Source organism: Macaca mulatta, chromosome 5 (assembly GCF_049350105.2).
Source record: "Macaca mulatta isolate MMU2019108-1 chromosome 5, T2T-MMU8v2.0, whole genome shotgun sequence".
Classification (NCBI taxonomy): Eukaryota; Metazoa; Chordata; class Mammalia; order Primates; family Cercopithecidae; genus Macaca; species Macaca mulatta.
The window spans coordinates 75731413-75753318 of NC_133410.1; positions in this window are offsets into that span (position 1 = coordinate 75731413).

Genomic DNA, 21906 nt, shown 5'->3' on the forward strand with positions numbered 1-21906 from the left:
AAACAAACAATATGACAAAGTAGGGACTGTGGGAAAGGAACGAAGTCGTATCCCACCCTAAGGAGGTGGCTGCTACTGACTTCCATCTGTTGCTATGAGGCAATGGGGACCCAGTGGAGGTGGATGTACAATGATTAAGAGAAGCTGGAAACTTGAATATATTTTGTCTATCTAAGGAATTTCCCAATTTAAAATATTGATTGAAAAACTTATGAAACCTTGAGTCAAACCACGTCATACTTACAGGACAAATTCAAGCAAAGGGTTGCCAGTTGGGTGCATCCTTTCCATACTGATTGACCTTTCACCAAGGTGTGACAGTTAATTTTGTGCGTCAACTTGGCTAGACCATCTTGCCCATATATTTGTTAAAACACATCTGAATGTTGCTGTGAAGGCATATTTCAGATGAGTTTAACAATTACATCTGTAGGCTTTGAGTAAAGCAGATTGCCATCCATAATGTGAGTGGGCCTCAGTCAATCAGTTGAAGGTCTTAAAAAAAGATAGACTGGCCTTTGCAAGAGAAAGGGAATCTATCAAAAGAATGCCTTCTGACTCAAACTACAGCATCTGTTTTTCCTTGGCTACTCTTCAGAGTTTGGACTTGCTAGCCTTCACAATGCTGTGAGCCAATTCCTAAAAATCAGTCTCTCTCTCTCACTTTCTTTCTCTCTCTGTGTCACCCTCTCTCTCTCTAAGTGGCAGATAAGGGAAGACAAAAGCTCTGAAGACTGCTGTAGATTAGATATAGGTGTGTACATCATACGCACACACACATGTGCGCGCGCGCACACACACACACACACTTGTATCTCCTATTGGTTCTGTTTCCCTGGAGAACCCTGAATAATACAACAGGTATCCCAGGACAGTCCCATTTTATGCCTGTTTCCCCGGGATAATAGTAAGACTTTTATTAGGCTGCACTGTTTAGATGGCTTTAAATCCACTACCCAAGATGACTGCATGCTAAATTCTATACAGCCAAACCTAGTGTGAGTCACTCTGATCTCTATTCTAGCCTATTTACCCTATCTTACCTCCCTCCCTAAAAGACCATGTTTGATTTTCAGCCAACATTTTAGAACTATCACCTTGATTCCATCCTCTCTCTCACTCCCGCATCTCTCCTCAAAACTAACAGTTTGAATTGTATCCTATTTTAACTTCTTTTTTCATTTTCACTCTTAATTTATTGTGTTTTGAAATAATAAACAGAAGCTTCATGACATACTTCTTGTAGTCAGCTCTTGGTCTCACATTACAGGACCCTGGCTCTTATTTTGTGAACTGCTCTGACCCAGGGCTTTCTCCAGTTTGCCCTCTTCCTATTCTGCTCACCTATTGTGATCTTATTGTATGGCATGCATCTCTCCTGACCAAAGCTCCTTTTGGAAAGAAATAGCTCAGAAGGGAAAATAATATCTGATAACATTTCACACACACAAAAGAAATTGTAATGGATTTCACATGACTATTTCTTTCAATGACAATAACAATAGTTAATGTATATTCAGTATTTACAGTGTGTCAGGAATTGTCCTAAGCACTTCACACATATTAATTTTAATCTTTTACACATCCTCATTTTATTCTAATGATAATCTTATGAGGTAATATTATAGTTCCAATTCTGCACATGAAGAAACTAAGGTACAGAGAGAATCAAATCTTGTTCAAAGTCATGTAGTTAATAAATGATTTCAGTTTCAGAGACACAATCCTAACCACCATGTCCCTATATTTGTTAAAGTAAACTGACTCTTACAACAAATGATCTCAAATTCTTAATAGTTTAACACAGTAACCGTTTACTTCTCACCTATATCGCTACGTAACAGGAGTTGTGGGGTTGTGGGGCACTTTCTTCCATGCAATCACTCAAGGCCTCAGCTACTTCTATTTGTTCCCCAGCCCCAGGGCTCCAGGAATCCTCAGCATCTGACTGGTAGATAAGGAGAGAGAAAGATTGCTATAGGCCAGATCCAGGTACACATCACTGTGTCCACATCCCGCTGACCACATCCCACTGACCAAAACCCAACTGCACACCCAATTTGACTAAAAGAAAGACTGGGAAAGATAGTCCAGCTGTGTTCCCAGGAAGAGGAAACAAAAATCTAGGGAGCACACACAGTGAATCATAGCCTCCCTGCAGTGTTTCCTAAAGGCCAGGAGAAAGAAACAAAATTAAAACATGGTGAATGCTATTCTACGACCACTGACAATTACACAGCACATGGGTGTATCCCTATTGGACTAGCTTGACAACAGAATTTAGAATCCCAAAAGGAGGAGATAGCATATCTTTCACTGGCTAGTCTGCCAATCACACAAAGCTAAAACATCCTAAGGATAAAAGTAGGATTATAGTGGAAGAAAAAGCAGAAAATAAATAGGACTGCAGTTTTGATGCAACACAAAATTGGCCTTTATGAAAACAGGATGCTTTGGAGTTTCTATAAATTCCAAAAAAAAAGAAGAAAATCTGAAGAATTAAGTAAAGCAGTTTACTATAATTAGAAACCTTCGTCAGAACAGTCAGAGCAGTGGACAATAGCCTTAAGCTAGTTCTTGAATTCAAATTTATTTTTTAGATGGATTAGAAAAAGAATATTTACTGTGTCCCGAACTAAAATAAAATAGTGTCCACAAAGTTAGAAACAACTGCTTGGAACTAAATCTGAGAAAAAGAAGCCTTCCCACTATTAATGGGAAACCAAGTTTCCATAGATTATCTTGATGAAAACATACATTGGTAACTATATTGCAAAATCTGTCCTTCTTACTAGTTCTAAAGGTGAAATCCTGGGATTATTTTAGACTGCTTAAATTTTGAGAATTTTTTTAAGAGTTAAATTTATTAAGTTCTACCAAAAGTAAAAAATAAAACAAAATTCCATGCTTTATCATATAATATATTTCATTAGCTTCAACAGTATTGTTTTTGTATTTGCTTTTTGTTTTTCTCATTGTTTGCTTGCCGTTATATCAATTCCTTTTTGTTATTCCCACAATCTGTGGTTATTCAAAGAGCAGACAGGAGCAGACTTCATCTCTCTGTCATTTGTTGACTAAAAAGCAGTAAACATTTTTGGAAAGACAGTCCAAACAGAGATGCATAGAAGTAGAGATCTTTGTCCTCCAGTTCATTGTTTACAATCTGATTATAGGACAAAGTGGGTAAGGAAAGCTTCCAACTCTCCTCCCCAACTCTCACTCCCAATTTCCCCATATGTAAAGAAAAACATATGTAAAGAAAGAGATCTAAGTAATGGGTTAGGTTGGATAATATTAGGGTGGTGGAGTGAGAAAATTTTGATCACTCTCTATGTGGCAGGCATTCTCTTGGATGCTCTTCCTTCCCCAAGGCTGGAGAGCAAAGACTGGGTTTAGGACCTGGAACTCAATGTACAGAGTCTAACCATCTCTTTCTTTTTCTAGTGCCAGTGCTTTGAACTCATCTTTTTGCTAGCTGTCAGAGTCTAGACATTTTTGTCCTAATCCCTAGGATGTTAAATCTCAGGCTTAGACAAGAGGTTAGAGTGAAAAGAGGAGTCCCACCTGTTAGCTAAACTTAACCTTCTCAATGGCCTTGATTAAGATTGAGTCTGAAGCTTATCAGAAATAAAATGTGTGGCCTGGCCTATTTTTTACTCTCAATCATCATGAAGACAATGAGCAACAGTCACAGAATGGAATCAGTTGTTTAGAATTCCAGGTCCTTCATATTACATAGTATTATATGCATACATATAATGTACATTTTTTAGCTTTAACAAAACTTTCAGGGACTGGTTTTCCAAGCACTGTAATAAAAGGTAGAAAATCTGCTATAAAGATGATGGTAAGGAGAAAACAGGAGTAAACAAGTTTATTGTATAGCCTGTAATATTAACTTCTAGAGTATATCTACATGTAAATTTCACAAAACCTTCTACTTAACAGAATCACACTTACAATTTAGTTTGGCTGTGATTGTTTTACTTTTAAATTTACAAAGCTTTTTCTAATACCTATCTCTTGTATATGGAAGGCATATTCTACCCCACAAGTAGCTGAATGTCTCAGAGAAGGTAGCTGTCACATTGTTTCAGTACGAAATTGATGTAGCAGAAGATTTTTTTGCTCACCAGTGCCTCTTAGTGTCACATCAATTCTCCAGTGATAAATGTAAACTGGTTTTAATCACTATAGTCAAATGAGCACATACTTCAAGAAACTTCAAGGAACTTATTATCTGAAACCATAAAATCAAAATGCTAGAATTTTCTTCAGAGATCATTTTTCTACTTGGCTCCTCTAATGGGATATGGCATATATTTTCAACCTTCAAAATTTGAGGCTGGAAATTTTTTACACTTTTGGCAGTTAGGAATACATTAAAACCCACAGCACATGAAGAATTTGGGTACTGGAAGAGGTAGAGATCAAGACTTCGAAGGTCTGAGAAATAATTGATAATAAATAATGGTAGATGATAAATATACTGTTCTTTAAAAGTTTAGATATGAAAAGAAAAGTTAGTGGTAAAGCTAAGTAGATACTGTAGGATGTCTCCAAAATGCGTAGAGAAGATAATGGCAAAAAGTGATATTTAGAATAAGCAACAGATGAATAAATTTAACTTTAGGATTACACAAAAGAATGTATTTTTTAACAAAAAGAAACAACATAAAAACTGCTCCTCTGAAATTATAATGTTACATCTGCCAAAGGGTTCTCACTGGAAAACATTTCTGATCATTGGAAATCATCAAATTTCTCTTGCTCATTCACAGTCCGGGACATGAGACAGAATCTTAGGCCAAACCCTCCCTCTACTATTTTAGACTCTGGAGGTGAAAATTCTTCTCTGTCTTATAAGCAGAACAGAAAGCAGCATTGCCTGAATTTAAGCGAAGAAACGAAAGTACAATAATATCCCAATCTTTTAAAAACTGAGGCTGTTACTACTTCTGTTGGCACAAGGGGAGCCTGGAAGAAAACGGCCTCAAGCTGTGCTTTTCCTCCTTCTTGCCATCTGTGCGGCATCGCGGTGCCTCTGCGTCGACAATCACCAGCCGCCAGCAAAGGCCTCTATGGTGTGATATTTATGTTCATCTGAGGTGCTCTCAGTAAAAAAATGCAACAACTCATCCCTTGAAACATAGTCATCCACCTTAACTAGCATGATCATTATCCCTGATAGCCCAGCCACTGAATCTAGCAAATTTAAAACTGAAGAGAGAAAGGGCACTGAAATGCAGGCTTACCAGAATACCAACATTTTTAAATTAATGCAAATGCCTATATAATATTGTAGCACATGCAAAGGTAAATAGATAACTGGAATGGACTTTTCAAATAGACTTACTCCTAAGCTTGCTTACACTGAGTTGATCATTTTGAATCCATTTACTAGTAGTGTTTTGTTCTCATATCTAGCAGTCGTGAAATAGTCTTGGCAAAAAGGTATATAGATCTTGTTCTTATTAGTTTGAATACAGCTCTTGAGCTGAGTTAGTGTTTTTCACTTATATGAATGTCATCTTGGGAATGAAATGACTATGCTTTGTGAGATGCAACTTTTAATGTCAAGTCTGGGAATTAATTGTGATAAATATAGTGTTGTAATATAAATAAATGTGAATCACAAACTGTAAAAGATCCACAAATAACCACAAGAAAACAAAGAGAAAGAAAACACAAATTATGCAAAGCATTGATATTAAGTTATGAGAATTTAGGTTATTGGTCAGCAATATAAATACTGACAAATCAATGCAAATAAAGATACATTAATACTCCTTATCATTGCTATGTATTTGTTTATTTTCCTGGCCTTGGGCTTACAATTTTAGGTAATTAAAAATTACAATTACTCAATACTTCATCTCAAAGATTTTAATTTTAGGAGATGTGGAGGCATTTATTTAGAAATATATGGTCATAGTTCTATTAACTGTAAAAAAAAATTATGTAAATGTAATTTAGAATTATTTTAAATTCCTTTTATTCTAGAAAGTTTAAATGAAAATATAAAATAAAAGGTGAATTCAGGACATCATTTTCCAAGGTGAATTACACTGTTTATTAATAATTTGTTGGAGACACATTGGGCATTCTGACCGTCAAGAGATGTAAAATTGAATCTCTGCTCTATCGCATCCCAACGATGGCTCTGGACAAGTCTCTCAATCTTAATGAACAGCAATTACTTTATTCCTGGAATTAGCGGCCCATTACTTTTCATGCTTCTACCTTCTTGTATAGTAAGAATTCAATAATAAATATACATTAAATTTATTGAGTGCATGCTATGTGGCAGACACTCTTCTAGGCATTTTTCACTTATTAATTTATCAATCTTAACAACTCTATGAGGTATATGTTATACATGTTGCACAAAATATTTCATATTATATGTGACATATTGAATAATGTATACTAATATAATCATCTTCATTGGTAAGGTCTGGGAGATTGTGGAGGGAAGACAGATCATATTTAAAGTCTTACAACATATTGGAAGGACTTTAACTTTTACTCTGGGTGAGATCAGAATGCATTTTATTTTAAAAGGCTTATTATGACTGCCATGTTGAGACTACAGAATGATGGGTAAGTGTAGAAAAAGGGAGATCAGAGAAGAGGCTTCTGCAGTAACCGGGTGAGAGATGATGCGTGCCAGCACCAGTATGGTAGCAGCAGAGGGACTGAGAATGTTTGGATTCTGGATATATTTGAAGGCTGAGTCAATGGAATTTTCTAATGGTTTGGATGTAGGATGAGAAAAAAAGGAAGAAGCTAAGGATGACTCAGCAGTTTTGAATCTAGATAACTGTGAGGGTGAAAATGCAATCTTACTGAGGTGAAGGATATTGGGATTAGAGCATATTTAAGGGCAGAAACCAAGAGTGCATGTCCATAAACATGTTCTGCTGCTTAACCTTCACTGTGCACAACATCATCACACTACATGCATGGCTTTGGAACATGTATGTATTACTATTACTTGATCTGGCAAAATGGCACCTGAAAGCCACTACTTACATCTATTCTCCATCCCACTGCTCTTCTTTGCTCCCCTGTCCCTTTCTCCCTTCTCACTGTGGCACTGGTTGGTGCACCGGGCTTGCAGTGGTCCTAACTACTTACCTAGGAAAAGCAGTTCCAGACTGCTAAAGCTGTTTTTGAGGGGTGGCACCCTACACTGGTAGCTGTAGAAAATGGGGAAGAGAAAAAGGGGGAAAAGGAATTCACTTCCTATTTCATAGTCTTAAATATATTCTCAGAGATCTCACAAGTGGTGACGTTTGTGCTCACAAATTCAGTTTCAAAAAAAAAAAAATCTCCTCAGAATGTATTTACTTTCACCCCTTTCTCTAATAAAAAAGTATTTTTTTTATTATTATTATACTTTGAGTTCTAGGGTACATGTGCATAACGTGCAGGTTTGTTACATATGTATACTTGTGCCATGTTGCTGTGCTGCAACCATCAACTCGTCAGCACCCATCAACTCGTCATTTACATCAGGTATAACTCCCAATGCAATCCCTCCCCCCTCCCTCCTCCCCATGATAGGCCCTGGTGTGTGATGTTCCCCTTCCCAAGTCCAAATGATCTCATTGTTCAGTTCCCACCTATGAGTGAGAATATGCGGTGTTAGGTTTTCTGTTCTTGTGATAGTTTGCTAAGAATGATGGTTTCCAGCTGCATCCATGTCCCCTACAAAGGACACAAACTCATCCTTTTTTATGGCTGCATAGTCTTCCATGGTGTAGATGTGCCACATTTTCTTAATCCAGTCTGTCACTGATGGACATTTGGGTTGATTCCAAGTCTTTGCTATTGTGAATAGTGCAAACTATACTACAAGGCTACACTAACCAAAACAGCATGGTACTGGTACCAAAACAGAGATATAGACCAATGGAACAGAACAGAGGCCTCAGAAATAATACCACGCATCTACAGCCATCTGATCTTTGACAAACCTGACAAAAACAAGAAATGGGGAAAGGGTTCCCTATTTAATAAATGGTGCTGGGAAAATTGGCTAGCCATAAGTAGAAAGCTGAAACTGGATCTTTTCCTTACTCCTTATATGAAAATTAATTCAAGATGGATTAGAGACTTAAATGTTAGACCTAATACCATAAAAATCCTAGAGGAAAACCTAGGTAGTACCATTCAGGACATAGGCATGGGCAAAGACTTCATGTCTAAAACACCAAAAGCAACGGCAGCAAAAGCCAAAATTGACAAATGGGATCTCATTAAACTAAAGAGATTCTGCACAGCAAAAGAAACTACCATCAAAGTGAAGAGGCAACCTACAGAATGAGAGAAAATTTTTGCAATCTACTCATCTGACAAAGGGCTACTATCCAGAACCTACAAAGAACTCAAACAAATTTACAGGAAAAAAACAAACAACCCCATCAAAAAGTGGGCAAAGGGTATGAACAGACATTTCTCAAAAGAAGACATTCATACAGCCAACAGACACATGAAAAAATGCTCATCATCACTGGCCATCAGAGAAATGCAAATCAAAACCACAATGAGATACCATCTCACACCAGTTAGAATGGCGATCATTCAAAAGTCAGGAAACAACAGGTGCTGGAGAGGATGTGGAAGAATAGGAACACTTTTACACTGTTGGTGGGACTGTAAACTAGTTCAACCATTATGGAAAACAGTATGGCGATTCCTCAAGGATCTAGAACTAGAGGTACCATATGACCCAGCCATCCCATTACTGGGTATATACCCAAAGGATTATAAATCATGCTGCTATAAAGACACATGCACACGTATGTTTATTGCGGCACTATTCACAATAAAAAAGTATTTTTGGAGACTAGGGTAAAAAGAGATTTGAGTAAAAGCCACCAGACTGCACTCAAAATTATGATCATTAGGCTTTATTTTTGGGTCAAGTTCATTTGTTCCCAAAACAAGTTAACATGTCCCACCCCTGAAAAAAATATTTTATAGGCTAGATCACTAATTCTCCATCAATGTCCAGGTAAGACTGAACTGCAGCTGCAGAGGAGATTCAGTTCTTTTTTTTTTTTTTTTTTTTTTGAGACAGTGTTTCTATCGCCCAGACTAGAGTCCTGTAGCGCCATCTTGGCTCACTGCAACCTCTGCCTCCTGGGTTCAAGTGATTCTCCTGCCTCCGCCTCCCAAGTAGCTAGGACTACAGAGGAGCATGCAACCACACCCAGCTAATTTTTGTATTTTTAGTAGAGACAGGGTTTCACCATGTTGGCCAGGTTGGTGTTGAATTCCTAACCTCAAGTAATCAGACTGCCTTGGCCTCCCAAAGTGCTGGATTACAGGTGTGAGCCACTGCACTTGGGCATAAGAAGCACCCTCACCCAACATGAAATTGACTTTCATTAGGTTTATGTCTCCAGTTGCCACTCATGACCCATCATGTTTAAATTTCACCAATAGACAAATATAAGACTCGCATTACAATTTCCTTTTTGTCGTCTTAACTCTTTAATCCTCATAAATGATACCATGTCAAAACTGAGCTTTAAAACCAAATCTCTTTAATTCTAAGACCCATGAGCTTAAATCACTAAACTGATTAGAAAAACAAGCATTGGAAATGTGTAGACAGAAGTGTCAGGAAATAAAGTATATTAGTGTCCTTACCTAGTCAAAACTTACATTATCCCTGAATTGGACAATTAGAGCTTCAGGTGACTTTTGAAAAAAAATGACAATAATCTATAACATTGATATCAAGATAATATTTTCCACCTTACTGGAGAAAAATGAGAAATGTAGTGATTAGGGACATGGTCTTTGCAGGCAGACACACCTGAGATAGAATGTTGATGTTCCATTTAGCTAATGGTGTGACCTTGGGCACGTCATTTACTTTGCTGAACCATAAAAAGACAAACTGTTTCATCTGACTTGAAAAATGTAACTGTATGTTGCTTACAAGGAACATACCTTTAAAGGGTGAAATAAAATCTAGGCATATACCAATAAAGCAAACTAACTGAAAGTCATCAGGGCTAGCAAAAGTGAAATAAACAGAGTAAATATGTAACTGGATTTTTCTGGTTAATCCACATTGGAAATTAGGATCCATTGCTGGTATGGTTTGGTTCTGTGTCCCCACCCAAATCACATGTCAAATTTAATTCCCAGTGTTGAGGGAGGGATGTGGTGGGAGGTGATTGGATCATGGAAACAGATTTCCTTTTTGCTGGTCTCAGGATAGTTAGTGAGTGTTCACAAGATCTGATTGTTTAAAAGTGTGTAGCACTTCCTCCTTCACTCTCTATGTCCCATCACCATGTGAGGATGTGCTTGCTTCCCCTTTGCCTTTCACCATGATTGTAAGTTTCCTGAGGCCTCCTCAGTCATGCCATCTGTACACCCTGAGGAACTGTGAGTCAATCAAACTTCTTTTCTTATAAACTACCCAGTCTCAGATACTTCTTTATAGCAATGTCAGAATGGACTAATACAAATGCTAAAGCAAAAAGACAATACATACACTGCAGTTCAAAAAAAGAAAGTAAAGTAAATAGCAGAAGCCAGACATTGTTTCCAGGGCTTATTATGACAGAGGGTAAAACTGATTTGCTGTCCTCAACTATCATCCCAACTAACCCACTCCCCAGCCCTTTTAGTCTGTATAAATATACATCACAGAGGATGTGAGGGAGGGAGAAAGAGATACAGAGAAAGACAGGGAAACAGAGAGACAATGATTGAGAGAAAAAGAAAATTAACCCTCATTTCCTGAAATCAACGATCCTAAGATAATTACTCATAAGAACCAGGAATGTGTAGTGAAAACAGGCCTCTCATTTTTCACTTGAATATCTGCTTGTGCCATGGATTGGCTGAGCCACCAGTGCCCCACCTGCAAAGCCCCATGGTTGAGAGAAAATTAGAAAGATTAAAGAGAAACAATAGAGCAGCCTGCACTTCTGCCTCATATCAGATGAGAGAATGTGTGAGCTCCCAGCAGATCCACAGGAATTCTGCAGAAGGTAACACACACTGAGCTGTCTTAGGACAGTTGCCCCAAAGAGCTGCCCACTGGGTTAAGGCAGCTCAGCAGCAAGAGACAATGGGATGTACTAACAGACGACAGAAGAGGGGCATTTGAAACACTTCGAGCTACCACTGCCCTCCCATACAAGTAACCTGTACAGCAGGTGATCTTTTTAATACCACAATGACCAGAAAAGGTCTTTCTAGAACCGCTATGAAAAGTACTTGAGACAAAAATATCATTGTCATCAAGAATAGGAACAGGAAGAAAATGGCTGAAGTCAGTGACTGAAGAACAATGAAATCATTTCTTATTTTTACTTCTCACAGTTAACCTGGCACAATCATCCTAAATTTCTTACACAGGTAATATAGAGAGAATGTTTAAACAGATTAAAAATCCAACACACAATGAAGATAGGCTAACCGAGGCCAACCTCTAGGCACTGAATAGCGTAGTATTATACCAAAATGCCTTAAGCAAAACATGTACCTTGGAGTCAAATGGCCTGGGTTTTAATTCTTATGGGTAACACTGAGCAAGTTTTTTATTTTTATTTTTTAACTTCTCTGTGCTTCCATTTCCTCCTCTAAAAAATTGAATTCATAATAGGACCTTTCTCACTGGCTCTTGTGAGAACAAACTATGTACGATGGCAGACATTTTTAATAGAGCCAGATACACAAAGAGCACTCCATAAATGCCAGTCATCAGCTGCAGCATTGTTAATGCATTGTTTGTGTGTGTGTGTGTTTGGGGTTTGTTTTTCTTTCTGTTTTGTTTTGCTGTGGTTTTTTTGTTTGTTTTTTGTTTTTTGTTTTTGAGACAGAGTCTGTGCATGTCACCCAGGCTGAAGCGCAGTGGCACAATCTTAGCCCATTGCAAACTCCGCCTCCCGAGTTCAAGTGTTTCTCCTGCCTCAGCCTCCCGAGTAGCTGGGACTACAGGCATGTGTTGCTACACCTGGCTAATTTTTGTATTTTTAGTAGAGATGGGGTCACACTATGTTGGCCAGGCTGGTCTCAAGCTCCTGACCTCAAGTGACCTGACCACCTCAGCCTCCCAAAGTGCTGGGATTACAGGCGTGAACCACAGTGCCCAGCCTGTTTAATGCATGATTAATGCTGGGGGGAATAGAAACACATCTGTGATTGAAAATTTTAATAGTGCACTCTCAAATTTTAGTAGCTGAAAAATAATCTAGACAAAAAATAAATAATAAATATTTGGATGGTTAGGAAAATATAATTGCTATTAGAGAAAGAAATAGTAATAAACAGGAAAGTAAAAAATGTAAGAGACAAAAGTTGTGAACCTTAGTATATGAAAAGCCCCGAGGTTGCCAACAGAGTAAAAGATCAAAAAATAAGAAACAAAATAAACAGTTGACAATATGAAAAAAAACATATTTTTTAATAAAATTGTAATATCAGTACGCTTAAGAATAAAGTAAAATCAAATTAGGGACTTTTAAAATCTAACAACTTATTAAAACATTGAAAATTGTAATCGACATTTGCTTAATCCCAGGGTGAGTAGCAGCCATATATAGTGCTATATAAATTGACATGAACATTGATAAATTGATATGAGAGAAACTGGTGATATAAACCAGAGAGACTTCAAACTATTCTTGCCCTTAGTTTCAAAAATAACATTCATAGGAAGTAAATTGAGAAAATATGAAGTTAAGTGAAAAGAATACAAAATTAGATAAAAGTATTATCTCAATTATGCTGAAAGTTTCTAATAAAAAAAATATAAAAATGAATGCACAAAAATATTAATAGTAATTGTCTCAAGAATAGGAATATTTTTCTTAATTCTACTTTCTGGCATTTTACTTTTCTATAAGTTTTCATATTTCTGTAAATGTGTGTGTTACTTACAATCAGAATATTTACTTTATACTTTTAAGTTTCAAGTAGCATCCATTTGGAAGATAGAAGCAGCCCACAACCAGTCCTGTCTACACTATGTACATGTGACTAGGAATGCGCAGAAGTGACTTACAATTCAACAACTATTATATTTCATATTGTGTAAAGTAGATTCCTTTAGCTAGGTTGCTTTCATTTTGTTGCTGCATTGAAAATGTATTATTTCAACCAATTTACTGCATTTCTTTGAAAGATAAATGTTTGCCAGGGATTCATTGTTCTTCTAGGTGAGTTTGCTATGGTGTATAGAAGATGTATTCTTGAGAGGTCAGTGTCCACTCACCATATTCTGCTGTTTTATTTGGTTGTGACATGTGGATTGAATGTTTTCATTAGTCTAAGACCCAGATTTTTGTCTCCTAAACCTTTTTCTATTTCTTGCCTTTCTTGTCACAGTTTATTAAAAGCACATTTTATTCTGTGGAATTAGATTTCCATCTCCTCAGCTTGATGGGATTTTTGTCTCTTCACCTGAGAATTGTAGATCACAAAATAATTCAGTAACACTTTAAGTCAAGGAATTTAATAAAACTGTTATGTTGAATACAATTTACAGGTGCTCTAAAATAGATTAGTCTAAAATATATGGCCTGCCTTCTAGTTTCTATGACCTTGTATAGATAAAGACCAGGAACACTTATGTGAGATAAATCCAGATTTAAAGTACAATTATATGCATATATATGCACACACACACACATGTCTATAGAGATAATTCAACTGGAATATCATGGAGTCAAAAGGAACTGATGGCACAAGTAAGAAACAAAATCCCATAATTTATTTCTCCTTTCTCTCCCCTTCCCTCTCTATTTTCTCTCTCTCTGTCTCTCTTTCTGTCTGTCTGTCTCTTTCTCTCTCCTCTCTCTCTCACTGTGTGCAGGCCCACTCACATTAAAGAAAGAAGCAAGTGAAAGAGAAAAATGTTTAAGAATTGATTATTATTATTATTATACTTTAACTTCTGGGATATATGTCCAGAACATGCATTTGTTACATAGGTACACACGTGCCATGGTGGTTTGTTGCAACCATCAACCCATCATCTAGTTAGGTATTTCTCCTAATGCTATCCCTCCCCTAGCCCCTGACTCCTTGACAGGCCCTGGTATGTGATGCTCCCTTCCCTGTGTCCATGTGTTCTTGTTGTTCAACTCCCACTTATGTGGTGTTTTGTTCAAGTTTTCTGTTCTTGTGTTAGTTTGCAGAGAATGATGGTTTCCAGCTGCATCCCTGGTCCTGCAAAGGACATGAACTCATCCTTTTTTGTGGCTGCATAGTATTCCATGGTGTATATGTGCCACATTTTCTTTATCCAGTCTATCATTGATGGGCATTTGGGTTGTTTCCAAGTCTTTCCTGTTGTGAACAGCACTGCAATAAACATATGTGTTCATGTGTTTTTATAGTAGAATGATTTATAATCCTTTGGGTGTATACCCAGTAGTGGGGTTACTGGGTCAAATGGTATTTCTACTTCTAGATCCTTGAGGAATCACCATACTGTCTTCCACAATGGTTGAACTAATTTATGCTCCCAAGAAGAGTGTAAAAGTGTTCCTATTTCTCCACATCTTCTCCAGTATCTGTTGTTCCCTGACTTTTTAATGATCGCCATTCTAACTGAAGTGAGATGGTACCTCATTGCAGTTTTGATTTGCATTTCTTTAATGACCAGTGATAATGAGCATGTTTCCATGTGTCTGCTGACTGCATAAATGTCTTCTTTTGAGAAGTGTCTGTTCACATCCTTCGCTCACTTTTTGATGGGGTTGTAAATTTGTTTAAGGTTCCTTGTAGATTCTGGACATTAGCCCTTTGTCAGATGGATAGATTGCAAAATTTATCTCCCATTCTATAGGTTGCCTGTTCACTCTGATGATAGTTTCTTTTGCTGTGTAGAAAGCTCTTTAGTTTAATTGGATCCTATTTGTCTTTTTCGCCTTTTGTTGCCATTGCTTTTGGTGTTTTTGTCATGAAGTCTTTGCCCATGTCTATGTCCTGAATGGTACTGCCTAGGTTTTCTTCTAGGGTTTTTATGGTTTTAGATCTTACATTTAAGTCTTTATTCCATCTTTTTATAAGGCGCAAATAAGGGGTTCAGTTTCAGTTTTCTGCATATAGCTAACCAGTTTTCCCAACACCATTTATTAAACAGAGAATCTTTCCCCTTGCTTATTTTTATCATGTTTGTCAAAGATCAGATGATTGTAGATGTATGGAGTTATTTCTGAGGCCTCTGTTCTGTTCCATTGTCTATATATCTGTTTTTATCCAGTACCATGCTGTTTTGATTACTGTAGTCTTATGGTATAGTTTAAAGTCAGGTAGCATGATGCCTCCAGCTTTGTTCTTTTGCTTGTGATTGTCTTGGCTACACAGGATCTTTTTTGGTTACATATGAAATTTAAAGTAGTTTTTTTTAAAATTCTGTTAAGAAAGTTAATGGTAGCTTGATGGGAATATCATTGAATCTATAAATTACTTTGGGCAGTATGGCCATTTTGACAATCTTGTTTCTTCCTATCCTTGAGCATGGAATATTCTTCCATTTGTTTATGTCCTCTCTTAATTCCTTGAGCAGCGGTTTATAGCTCTCAGATTGTTTAGGTTATAATTTTCTATCATTGTATTAGACCTGAAACTAGGTGGCCTATAAATTATCAATTACACTTACTTGGTCCTTTCAAAAATACTAAAAAATGTAATCTGTTCATATTTTATCTGATTTTTAAAATAATAAAAATTAGAAAAAAAGTGAAACATTTGAGCCAATATTTTAAAGCTGCCCTAGAAAAGTATTTACAGTAAAATTTTATGTCAACTTCTCAAGTTATTTCACTTCTCTGATTCTCAATTTCTTTCTTTTTAGAATAATTAAATATTTTTTCTTAAAAATATAATAGTCATTATAAAAAATTTCAGAAAAAAACGCAAAAAAAAAGAAGAATCATTACTAAAATTAGGGAACATCACTCCATACGTCTGTTTATGCATATATACAGAAGGAACACAGATTATTGCATTAAAATGCAAATGTGTGACTCATCCTGTTACTAACAAAAACTATTAAATTTAATTTTTAAGAATAAAAAAAAGAAATGAAAATGAAACTGCAAGATCTAAGATAAAATATTTTTTCTTTAAATCTAAGTTGTAAGAAAAAATACCTTTTAATATTAAGAAAAGACATTATGAAAAGAATATTTAAAACTTCTTGCTTTTTGTTTGTCCTGAATATTTCACACTATTAGAGAACTTAGATTACTCTGCATTATGAAAGGTGAGAAAGTAGCATTCTCTCTCCTCCTCTTATTTTTGTGAATTGTATTATTATTTTTCTTTTGACAATGCTTGAATTTTTTAATTCTAGTCTAATGTTGCAATTACTCCTGTTGTTTAATCTTAGAATACTACATTTTCATCTTCACCAACAACTTTTTCCATAGCTTCTCCATCCCCCACTCATTTGTTCTTAATTGTCAGGCCATATGGAGGGGGGCGTTTGTTGTTTACAAAGGACTTATACTAGCTGTCAACACAAAGATCCATGTTGTACCTTAGGTTCAGAAACTGTTGGGAATCATTTTACGTAATTTAACTTTGCCATAAGCAGCTCCATTAGAGAGATAACATTTAAAAGTCATCTGCAACACTAGAAATTACCATGAGTTTTTATATATTTTTCAAAACAAAGAACTCAGTGTGAAACAAGAAAGGAAGAAAAACACAAGCCAAAGAGTTGGCTGAGCTTAATTACATCTGAAGTTATTAAAAATAGATACAATTTATGAATTCTCTCTTTCTTACCCTAGCCTTCTTTTATGGCTTCATGCAATTATCTCAAACTTATTTTACAAACTTTGACGTTTATTCCAATATAGTTTACATCTCAGATGGACAAAGAAGTTTCTCTTATAAAACTATTTACATGGAAGTACTCATCTATTTAAGAAATAATTTTGAAAACTCATGAGGTAAAATCATCACATATGATAGAGAACTGAACAGTCAAAAATAGGCATGGAACTTTTGCCTTAATAAAACTAATCAGGACATAGGCTATTATCTACTTTCTGCTTCTTAAAATATGTTATTTCATCCAGTGTTCTCTTCAACGCAAAGATAATTTATAATGCAGCTCATGAATAAAGTGTTTTCAAGAACAAATTATTTGCTTCATAATTTATCTTTAATGATAAATAGCTCCCTTTTAATTTTTAATTTTTTTAAATTTCAACTTGTATTTTAGATTTATGTATCTTCTTTTTAAGAGTAAACCTGGCCAGGCATGGTGGCTCACACTTGTAATTCCAGCACTTTGGGAGGCCGAGGTGGGCAGATCACCTGAAGTGGGGAGTTCAAGACCAGCCTGACCAACATGGAGAAGCCACGTCTCTACTAAAAATACAAAATTAGCTGGACGTGGTGGTGGATGGCTGTACTCCCACCTACTCAGGAGGTTGAGGCAGGAGAATAGCTTGAACTCATGAGGCAGAGATTGCGGTGAGCTGAGATTCTACCATTGCACTCCCGACTGAACAACAAGAGCAAAACTCCGTCTCAACAACAACAAAAAAAGAGTAAACCTATATTGCATCCACAGTACTGTATTTCCTAAGTCTTTACATAGTTGAGAATAAATGTCTGTTGAACATATCCATCTTAGCAGGGTATAAAACTCTTCACATTGTCTGAAATAGGTGCCTAATGAAACTATATAGAAATCATATTTTAAAAGACAGAGTGTGCTTAAATAAGTACTTAAAATCATAATTTTTTCTCCATTTTAGTTTTGAAATGTTTTTAAAATATGATGTCTATATAGTTTTCACTAGTATGCCCACTTCAGCCTATATGATTTTATAACCTTACAAATCGGCACCTATTAAATTTTAAACTTCAGAAAATTACTGGAAATACAATAAATGAAAAAGAAATTATACTTAATCACTGAATAAGATTTTCCTAACATAAAAAAAATACAGTTAATTTTATATGTCAACTTGGCTAGGCCACAGTACCCAGATATTTGGTCAAACACCAAGATAGATGTCACTGTGAAAATATTTTTTAGATGAGTTTAACATTTTAAATCATTAAAAGTAAACTCTGAGTAAAACACATTATCCTCTATAATGTGGGACGGCCTCATCCAGTCAATTGAAAGCCTTGAGAGAAACAGACTAAGGTTTCTGAGGAACAGAGAATTCTGCTTCCCGACTGCCTTTGGATTCAAGATGCAACATCAACTCTTCCGTGTGTATTGTGTGTTTTTGTGTGTGTGTATGTATGTATGTGAGAGAGAGAGAGAGAGAAAGGCAGAGAGAGAAAGAGAGAGAGAGAGATGGAGAGATCTCCTGTTGTTTCTGTTTCTCTGGAAATCGCTAATACAAGGGTAAAATAAATCTATGGATCCAAAAAGAATTTCTTGTTTTAAAATAAAGCAAAACCAATCAATCTAAATTAAAGCATATGCTGGGTGAGTTATTGAAACTCAAGGAAAAAGATATCCTGCATTTTTTCTTTTTTCATTTACTAATTTTCTCCCAGAGCTCTATTATTAAAATCTTAATAAATGTGGCATTTTTGTATGTTTTATTGTTTGATGTTCCCCTTCTAGACCAATGCAGGGTCAATGTGAGTAAAAGCTCAAAAAATATTTGGTGGATGAATAGATGATAACTCCTTACACAAGGCTGTTATGATAATGTGTATGAGAAATAGATGAGAAAGATTAACAATTGTTTTGCCTCCACCAAGAACTTAATATTTTATTTTTATGTTACCAGGTTCAATCCACACAATAATCATGTAAAGCAAGCAGTTAACAGTTCTGTTTTACAACCAAGTCAACTGAAACTCAGATAATTTAAGTTTCATGATGTGCACAATTGCTGGAAAATGATGATTTGACTTCAAAACCATGCTCTTTCTACTATACAAATCTCTCTGAAACTGTAAAACATATGGTTTATATTATTATCATTGTTTTTGTTTTTGTTATTTCTCTTCCGTGTTTGGTGAAATTTTATATTCCCAAAGTCTACGCTTTCTCCTGACTGTTGTGATTCAGACTCAAGCTTTTGCTAAAGATAAAACCAGATGATGCTAATCAGTGAAGGGCATTGACATGAAGTTAATAATTTCATGAACCCAAATTAGGTGAAAGAACTGACTGGTAGAGCTCCTTTAATGTTAATTGTATAGCTGATCTAATTTTCCAAAATATATATACTCTCTGGAGTACTTTATATAAATGTGTGCTTTATAAGTGAATAAAAATTATGAGTGAAGCTGGATGCTTTTTAAAGAGACCTATTTTACATCTTTCGTGAAGGGTAAGATTACTTTTTAAAATTAACTAGTCATCCATTAATTAGCCTCATAAATTCATATTTATATAATTAGATTGAAATCATAAATGTTCTTTATAAGTTATTTCCCGTTATCAGATCTCTTTCCCTTTACCAGGACCTTTTGTCAACACTCAAGCAAACACTCTCCACCAATTCCCAAACTTGTCCCCATGGTTTCTCTTCTACAGTTTTGTTCAAACTACTCTGCATATAGTTTGTATTTCCTGCTCAGTGTTCACATACTCTTGTTTTTCACCCTTCAAAGGCTACTTAAGATATTCTTTCATGGAATCTCTCGCAGTCACTCCAGCCAATTGTAATTTTGGATTTTTCCTAAACAACCTTATTATTTTTTCTGGCCCATTTTGCATCTTATTACATCCTACCTTGCATTCCTCCTATTTTAATGCAGGCATTTTTTGAAAGCAAATGAAATATATTTCACCTTCCTGAGTCCCCTGTGGTATCCTCATTATGCTTTTAACATAGTAGTATTCAATAAATGTCCAATAAATGCTGATTGAATTTTCAAATTGGCATTAATAGAGTTGTGACGTGTCCCTTAAAACAAATTTAAACATTGCTGAAAATTTAAGTTCTGACTTAAAGGCTGTTTTCAAAAGTATACTTCACTATTTGTATTCTAATACTCTATCAACAAGTTAATCTGAACACAGCAGTATAAAATGAGACCCTTTTAGGTAAGGTCTTAAGTAACAAAATGGAAGCCTTTACCAAATACGTATTTAAACATATTTGGTGAAAAGTGTCTACTTCAAAACAGAGTATATTTCATCAAAATTGCTAAATGTTAACCTTCAAATGTTATTCTTAATAATTAATGGATACTCATTTAACAACCAATCAAGAGTAGTTGTGTTAAATTCCAACCTAAATTAAATAACTTTTTCAGACACTCGATTTTAAAAGGTTGCTGATAAGTTTCTAATTACTCTTGCTCTTACGCCTGGCCTTTCTCTTCTAAGAAAAGAAATTCTCCAATGGAGACTTACATTTAGATATTGCTTTAAATTTTGCATAAATTTTATTTAAAAATTTAATTAAATTTTAATATTAGAATAATTGGTGAACTCAATTTACTTACTTTTATTGAGAGTTGCTTTAATGACTTGAAGACAAATTTGAAATTGCACCTTCAAAATGTCTATAAAGGATAAAAATTTTCAAGGAAACTGGGAAATTCTGATATAGACAAGTGCTGGACCTGGAATTTTGGATTTATGTTTGGCTAAAAACTAAATTAGCCCCAACATCAACTATTAGTCTGGAATTTAAAAATATGAATTTCTCCCAGTGAAATATAAAGTAAAATATGTAAAGGACCTGATTATCACTTCTGGCTCAAAAATAAATACTTAGACATATCTAATTTTTAAAACACTTTCCCAGAATACAACTTTAGCATAAATTAGAATTTGAATATTTTAGCATTTCAAAATTTATTTTTAAATGTATCAAACCTTTTTTGTGTATTCATAACATTTATTTTTAGAAATGAGCTAAAGACCTTCTATTCACTTCTAATCGGTTTGACCAACACAGTAAAAGGGCCTTCAAGTCATTATTTCCATTTGAATGTAATACAATTGATCTTCTATAATATACTTTAAAGCATTATATTAGACATCATATCTTTTTATTTCAAAACTTTTATCAAAAATTTTAGACAATATATTTATTGCGATATGTTTCTACAAGGCTCTTTTACTTACAAAGTCCTTTTAATTAGAGCATCTCATCCCATCCTCAGCACAATCTGGGAAGTGTGTAGGCTGGATCTTGTCTTCATTTTACAGATGAATATACTGAGGGTTGTAAAGGTAAAAGTGAATTGTCCAAAATCATACCACAAAAACAAAAATTGAGTATCAGAGCTAAAATTGATTCTTAGGTTGTTGTTTTTTTACATTGCTTCCCTCTGCCTAAAAATAGAAGGCTCAGGGAATAGTCATTGCAGATAGAATTTCAATTAGTGAAATTAAAGGGATTTCCATGAAATATTTCAATTATCTTTTTATATAATTCATGAGTGCTTACAATGTTCAAGACACTGTTCAAGATACACTAGGGAATACAGACAAATCTCATTTTCATACACTTATTCTTTAATTTGATTATGTATTTAATCAATAAGTATTTTGTAAACATGTGCTGGGTAACAGACACTATGAAAAAATACAGAAATGGCTGCTGGCTTTGAGGAATCTGGGCAGTTTGGACAAGTGGAATTCCTCCCAGTGCAGTGCACACACTCTGCTAAGGGGCAGCCAGAGTGCTTCATTAAGCAGGTCCTGGATCCTGTGCCTCCTGACCAGAGGAGACCCCACAACAGGGGTCGCAAGCCACCTTATAAAGGAGTCTTCCCACTGGCATCAGGTCAGTGACCCTCTAGGACAGAGATCCCTAAGGAAGAAGCAGGCAGCCATTTTTGCTGTTCTGCAGCCTGCAGACACCTCCTAGTGCAGGAGAAACCCAGGTAAATAGGGTCTGTAGTAGACCCTTAGCAAACTGCTGTAGCCCTATGGAGGAGGAATCTGACTGTTAAAAACAAACA